Source organism: Fukomys damarensis, unplaced genomic scaffold, assembly GCF_012274545.1.
Source record: "Fukomys damarensis isolate Sample0158 unplaced genomic scaffold, DMR_v1.0_HiC HiC_scaffold_1, whole genome shotgun sequence".
NCBI lineage: Eukaryota > Metazoa > Chordata > Mammalia > Rodentia > Bathyergidae > Fukomys > Fukomys damarensis.
Window position 1 is genome coordinate 13,215,270 of NW_022900913.1, and position 6,948 is coordinate 13,222,217.

General features: G+C 34.9%; 1 long non-coding RNA gene across 1 annotated transcript; it reads left to right on the plus strand.

Moving 5' to 3' along the window:
• Positions 1-1,149: 1,149 nt before the first annotated feature.
• On the plus strand, positions 1,150-5,007 carry LOC104876101. Its single transcript, XR_784242.1, has 3 exons — positions 1,150-1,470; positions 1,578-1,653; positions 4,908-5,007. It is a non-coding gene; the product is annotated as an uncharacterized LOC104876101 (long non-coding RNA).
• The last annotated feature ends 1,941 nt before the right edge of the window (positions 5,008-6,948 follow it).

The following is a 6,948-nucleotide window of genomic DNA, read 5'->3' on the forward strand; positions in this document are numbered from 1 at the left end:
AGACCTGCATAGGTCAATTGACTGACCTAAGATTCCACAGCTTGTGGCTCAAATTGAATTACAGCTCCAGTCTTTTGACCAGCAGTAGACTAGTAGTGATTTTAAAGGAGAATAAGATATGGAGATGAAGACCCCATGTGTTGAATGAGCTATCATTCTATTTCAAAGTGTAAATGCTCGCATGGCAGCAACCCCCCTTGTCTGGCTTTAGCTGTGTCTGAAGAATGGCACAGTAATGTGTGGACTGGAGGAGATTAATCAGTTCCTTGTTTAATTCTACAGGCTTGTTTTGCTAGCTTGTGTCTTACATAGAAGTGAACCCTAACTAAAACCTCACTTCTGGTTTTAGATAATTCATTTGATGACTCAGATCTAACCAGGTTGTGAGCCTTTTCACAACACCCCTTCAGGAACAGAAATAATTATGTTTGTTGGCTTTAAAAATTTATAGGAATACTTGCTTTCATCCGTTTTCTTTTTATTCTCCTCAAGTTGGAAAACTGCCTGATTCAATCATCCTCCAATCAACTATAATATTTTCTATAACTATAGCATTTATCTAGACCCCCCCATTTGTCATTATTTAGATGTGAGTAATAATGCCCAACAGCATTAACAAACCAGGGAAAAGTTTAAATACAGGAAAAATTTAAGCATAGGTAGCAGGGAAGTGTGCATTAATAGAAGATGAAATTAAAGATTTGGGAATTAAAGCAAAGCTCTGTGGCAGAAGTGGAATAGGGTGGAAGTCTGGCATAGTCAAAGTCTGCAGTTGAGAAGTCAAGGGTATTAAATGCTCCAATGCCAGTGTATAAGATCAGTCATCTACCGTGAGACATGGGTATCATTCACAGTGTTTTCAAGGATAGTGGTAGAGAAGAAAAACAACAGCTACTAGGTACCCAAAACCTCAACAGATATCAGGCAGAATTAGAAGTTTGATAGAAGAGATAGATAAAGCTAGGGATGGGAAGTCCCAACACTATGGCTTTGATTTCATGGTGGAAGGGATGTGCTTTGGAGAAGAATGAAGTAGTGAAGGGAGGTCTTCCCCCTAAGTCTTGTGCATTTGTAGGGGGCACAAGAGGCTGAGTTGGTGAGTTATGCAGCTTTCAAAGGAAAAGAGTTTATGTATTTTCCATCAAAATTATTCTGAAATTATTAGGCAAGTACTTGCTCAGAAAAGGTTACTAAACATTGCATAAAGAGCTATGACTGTTCTATGGAGCAACCTATCCTAATTACCCAATGTTTTATTTGCATTTTCCCAGGGCTACCTCTAGATATGAGTATTGCTATTTACAGCAATTGTTCATGTGTTAATGTCTCAAATCTTAGCATTTAGAGTTCATTTCCATCAATTTGCCTTGGAGTGAACTGTAGTTTCACATTTGTGACTTAGTGGATATTTGCTCATTGTACCAGAATTTAGTGAGCTCTACTGCGTGTTAGACACTGGAAGAATAAAAGGTGAGTGTGTTTGAAATGGTCTCTCTTTTCATTGAGTTTATGCTTGGGTACGTGTGGAGTCTCATTTTTAAAATCTCTTAATCTTAAATTTATCATTTTCCTTTAAGAATCAACCAAAAGCAAACAACTCTTTCTAGAAACAATATATAGTGTATCATCTTCAAAAATGAATGTATGGAAAATGTAAGTATATAAATATCTGTGTGCAATCATTAATCCTTAACCATTACTAGCTATTGCTTTATCCAACTTCTTTCTGGGGATCAAACTCAGGATCTGTGCTTGCAAGGCAGGAGGTGGAACCACTGAGCTGAATCCCCAGCCCCTTATCTTTAATTCTTGAATTATTAGAATATATTAGACATTTTATAACCGTAGTCTCTGTTCCTTAAGCAGTATTGTAGTCAAAAATCCCTGAGTTTTTGGCTTAGTTTTTGGGTTTTTCCCCTTACTTATTTCCAGCTTTCTGATTACAATTAATACTTTGCCTTTCCTCATCTTCTTGTTTTCTTTTTCTGAGTTTCATTTTCTTTACCGTAGTTACTTAGGCAAATATCTGTGTGGGTTTTCCATGTGTTTATGACACTTGGCAGAGGAGAATTTTTCCTTTTTATAAAAGGAAGATAATTTTCTCGATCCCCAGCAGACGGTAAGATAATTGGCTATTTATCTTATTGATAATTTGCATTAATTGCTTTCATAGCAGGGAAGAGTCTCAGTTGTGATGATAAAAATTCAGTTTATACTTCAAATCACTTCTATAAAAGGTTCTATATTTTCTCTAATAAATTATTTTTAGAAATGAAACATGACAAAATAAACAAATCTTAAAAATGAAACTAAAAATGGGTTTCTGATCACAGAGTAAAACTCAGTGATAGTTACAAAATCTGTCAGTTCCCATATGGGTAGACATATGTGCAAAGCTGAAGGAATATTTGTCATTAGATAATTGAAAGGCCTTGATTTTTTTCCTTTAGAAGATTATTTCTGGTTGTTCCTTTCAGCTCTGAAAGGATCAAGGATCCTAATTATTTCATGATGAAAATGTACATGTACCTTTGTGCACGTGGATGTAGACATACACCGATACACTATTATATTACTAAACAAAGGATATACTTGAATGGTACTGTGAGGTGAATATCAAGCATTGATATCAAGCATTGAATAATTCCTATCTTTTTGTAAAGTTCTTTTTCAAGGGTCAGAAAATGATTGTGTTCTCTGCCAAGGGTCACCATGTTGTAGAACACATTCTGCCCAATGAGCTATAAGTAGAATTCCCACCTAGGGGATTTTGGGAAAGATTTTGCTCTTGAAGTAAAAGTAAGATGGAAGAGGAAAGCTCTCTGGTTCTGTCTTTTCCCCTATTCTCTTGCCCCTAAAATGATGCTAGGTCTGTGGCAGCCATTTTGGTGAGGACCATGAGGCAATGTGCCAAAAGACAGAAAGCCATCACATTTAGGATAGTGGAAGATAGAAAAGAGATAGAAGTGACAGAAAGAATCCTATGTCTCTGTTACTGCATCAAATTTGGAACCACATACCTGGTATTTCAATGTATGTGAGGTGATTAAAAACTTGCTGAGCTTAAGTCCCTGTTGGTATGTCACAATATTTTTCGGACACATTTCCAGTTTGATCACTATGCAATGGCAGGTATATAAAAACAGGAATCTAAATTGAAAGCCCAGTGTTTTGTGTCCTTGTTACCTCTCTACATAATCAGAATTTGGGAAATAAGTTCATATTCCTGAGAAATAATAACATATTCTTCTCGTTGACAAATTTCCCTGAACTCTCTGAAAGCCATATTTATCTTATAGCATTTTCACTCACTCTTTTTGCAGCTTGTTTAACAAATTATGGGGTAAAATTTCCTTGATAGTCACTAGTGACTGAATATTGACTTTTCTCATCATGACTCTGGCCAAGTATTGAACATTAATTGCATTTCCTGAACCTTACCAAAGAGTAACTTGCTAAGATCTTTATACACATTGCAGTCCTGTTGAGTGGTGGGCAGCTCACTGCACAGGACTCAATTCATGATCAGTATTTTACTTTTTAATTCAGTGGTGGTTATACAGGTATTCACATATTACTGCATGTTGTTAATACTTGAAAATGACTTAATAAAAAGGGCAGCTTGTAAAATCATTGCATTAATGAAAATTTGGCTTGTACACATTCTGATGAGAGAAAAGATGGCGACCAAGGGAGATTTTGGCAGGGGTTTTCTGCCAGAGTTCTCTGTATATCAGCTGGGGAGGATTTGGAGTTTATTTAAGTTCTTTAATGAAGAAACCTTTTAATACAAAAGTAAATTTTATGAGTAGTGTTGTTTGAACCTCATTTAATTTCTTTATTATTAGGATATTTGTATAGAAATTATATATTGAATAAAACCCATAATTAGATGCCACATTTCTTTTTGCTTTTGCCTGTAAAGCAATGAGTCTGCTTAACATCTTTCTTCAATTTGCCGTGTTAAGAGTCTCTCATTTTTTCAGTTAATTTATCTCTTCCCCAATAGCAAGTGTTAAAGGTCTTTAGGCAGATATTGCTATGTATGCAACTGAAGTCTAATCATGGAGTTGCTCATGTATTCAAAACAACCACAGAAATTCTCCAGTCGGAGCTTATGGCCCAAACTGGAGACTATTATACGTCGCTCAAGAACATGGAATTGGGAAAAATGAGCAAGACCTCCCAGCAAACTGCAAAACTGAGTTAAAGGAGAGAAGTAGACATTGACAAATACCCTCATCAGAGCTATGCCAGTGGTGTCTTAACTCTTGGTCAGTTAAATCTACCAATACATTTAAAGAAAGAATGTGTCCATCAAATGAGTGGTTGAGAAGCCAGAAAAACATACGAAGAGGAAATATGGAGGAGGAGATCTCTGTGCGGTTTAACTGAGACTTGTCTGAAGATGATGCTTTGAATCACAGTGCTCTATTTCAAGGGAAGGTTATTGTTGCTGTTATTAATGTTGTTATCCTCTAGTACAGCGATGGCAAACCTTTTAGGGCTTTCAGCAATAACAAGTAGCCCGCTATGACATGCGTGCCATAGGTTGGCCACTACTGTTCCAGTATGTTCTGTATTTTCATGTCACATTTTAATGTAAAAAAACTAAGGATGTGGACACTAATATTACCCCTATTTATAGATAAGGCTTTCCGGTTGGAGGGCATCAGGTGCTTGTCTACAACCTTACAGCTAGTAAATGTCAGTGTCAGTCTTTGAACTTAATCAAGAGAATTTGTATGTAGAACCACAATTCTGAGAATTCATACAGCCCAAAGAGAATTCTTTCCTAAGCTTTGCACAGAAGAATTAGAGGATCCAAAGTGTGTAGCTAGTCCAATAATGTGTGTCAGAAATAAGACAACTCAGGTCCCCTGAACCTTAGTTTTCTATATTTCCAGACTACATGGATCTTTCTCCCCATCAGGGAAATCATTAAAGATGAAAGCAGTAAAATTAGACTGTGAGAAGAAATGGGACAACAGCAGGCTGCACTCATAGGAAGGGACTTTTCATCGTGCACTGGAAAGAAGGGAAGAATTGTTCTTCACCCTTTTGAAGGTGGATTTTCCAAATAAATTGTTGGAATTCTGCACAGATTTATCTACTCTTCCATTTAGTTATTTATTGAATCACTTATTTGTATCATTCATTATTTATTATTAGACTCATTTATTTCACACTTTGGGTTTTAATCCATTTTTTTTTCTTACTCAAAAGTTCCTGCTTTGGCTGCTTGGAGCTTCTTCAGTTACCTCCTGTGTCCTTTTGATGTGCCCACCGTTGTGTGTGTGTGTGTGTGTGTGTGTGTGTGTGTGTGTGTGTGTGTGTGACTTTACGTTCTAGCAGTACAAGCTGCTCCAGCCGTTCCCGCTTCTGTTCTGGAATTGGCCGTATCTCCAAGGACTCTGGTTTTTCTTTTTTTTTTAATTAAAGATTGCAAACATACATGACAACAAGAAATGAAGATACTAAATAAAAATTTCAAATATATGTATATATGACAGCACAAAAAGGATATGAAATAAACAAAAATTTATGCAACACAGACTGATAATCCAAATACATTATTGGTTTGATAAGATCTTCAAATATTATATGTTCTTTCTCATTTTCTTTTCATATAATATTTTTGAAATATTGTATTTACCAATAAAACAAAATTACATATATAGTTGAGAAACTGTCCTCAAAATTTTATGATTTATAAGCTCCTTGGTTTTATTAATTTGATAAATATCATATGCTTGTTGATTGTATCACTTACATTTTCTAACAAAACTTCCCACTGAAAAGAAATATATTTGAAATCCAAAAACAACTAGAATAGTTCACATTTTTAAGATCAGATTTTTCTGTTTCTTTTTTAATATATCCCATATTTATTTTTATATTTTTATAAGCATAATGATAGAATTTAACTCCAATACATATGTAATATTCTTCCCAAACAAATGACTATGAATTAAATCAAGCATCTAATTTAGAGAAATCATAAGGTTGCCAGAGAAACTATGTATATGCCAAATGTGCAAAATCCTACCACATTCATGACAATGTTTCTCATTTAATAGTGCACACATATGTGTAAAAACATACCTCCCCCCACACATACACGTCTATCAATATGCCAAATGTGCACAATCCTACCACATTCATGACCATGTTTCTCATTTAATAGTGAAAACATATATGTAAAAACATACCCCCCCACATATACACAATGCAGATTTCTACAATACAATATATACTTTGGTATAATAAAACAGTGCAGTGATGTGTGGAATCTTTGTGATTTGTGTGATTTGAGAAAAACAAATATCATCTTTGAGGCAGTTGGAGAATTTGTAATATGTACCAGACAGTGAATGATATTAATGATTTTTTATCCATTTATTTAAGTATAGTGATGATAAAATTTACTTAAAAATTAATATTCATTGTCAGTAGAAAATAGGTACAAAGATATATTGATAACATAACAAAATTTGTCTTAACAAATCTCCAACCAAACAAGCTGTAGTGACAGAAAGGAAGTTTGCAGAAGGCAGAGATGAGAGAGGAGAACGACGGATGGACCGTAATACTTTTCACACTACTCATATACACAGATTCCATAAATTCTCATATAAAAAAGCAAAGAAAATGAGAACCAAAATAACTCATCAGTTTGGTAGATCAACATATAAAGAAAAATATTAATGTGTTGATAAATTTTTAAAATATGAAATGTAAAGCCTGAGATTTAGCTCAGTAGTGCTGCACCTGCCTAGCCAGAGCAATGTGCTGAGTTTAATCCCCAGCACCAGAGAAAGAAAAAGAAAAAAGAAAAGAGAAAAGGAGCATATGTGCTTTCTAACATACTCAATAGATTGAAAATGAATTATATGTTATCTCTTCCTCTTGAATTGTTCCCTTCCCAAGGATGTAGTGGCCTTCTTT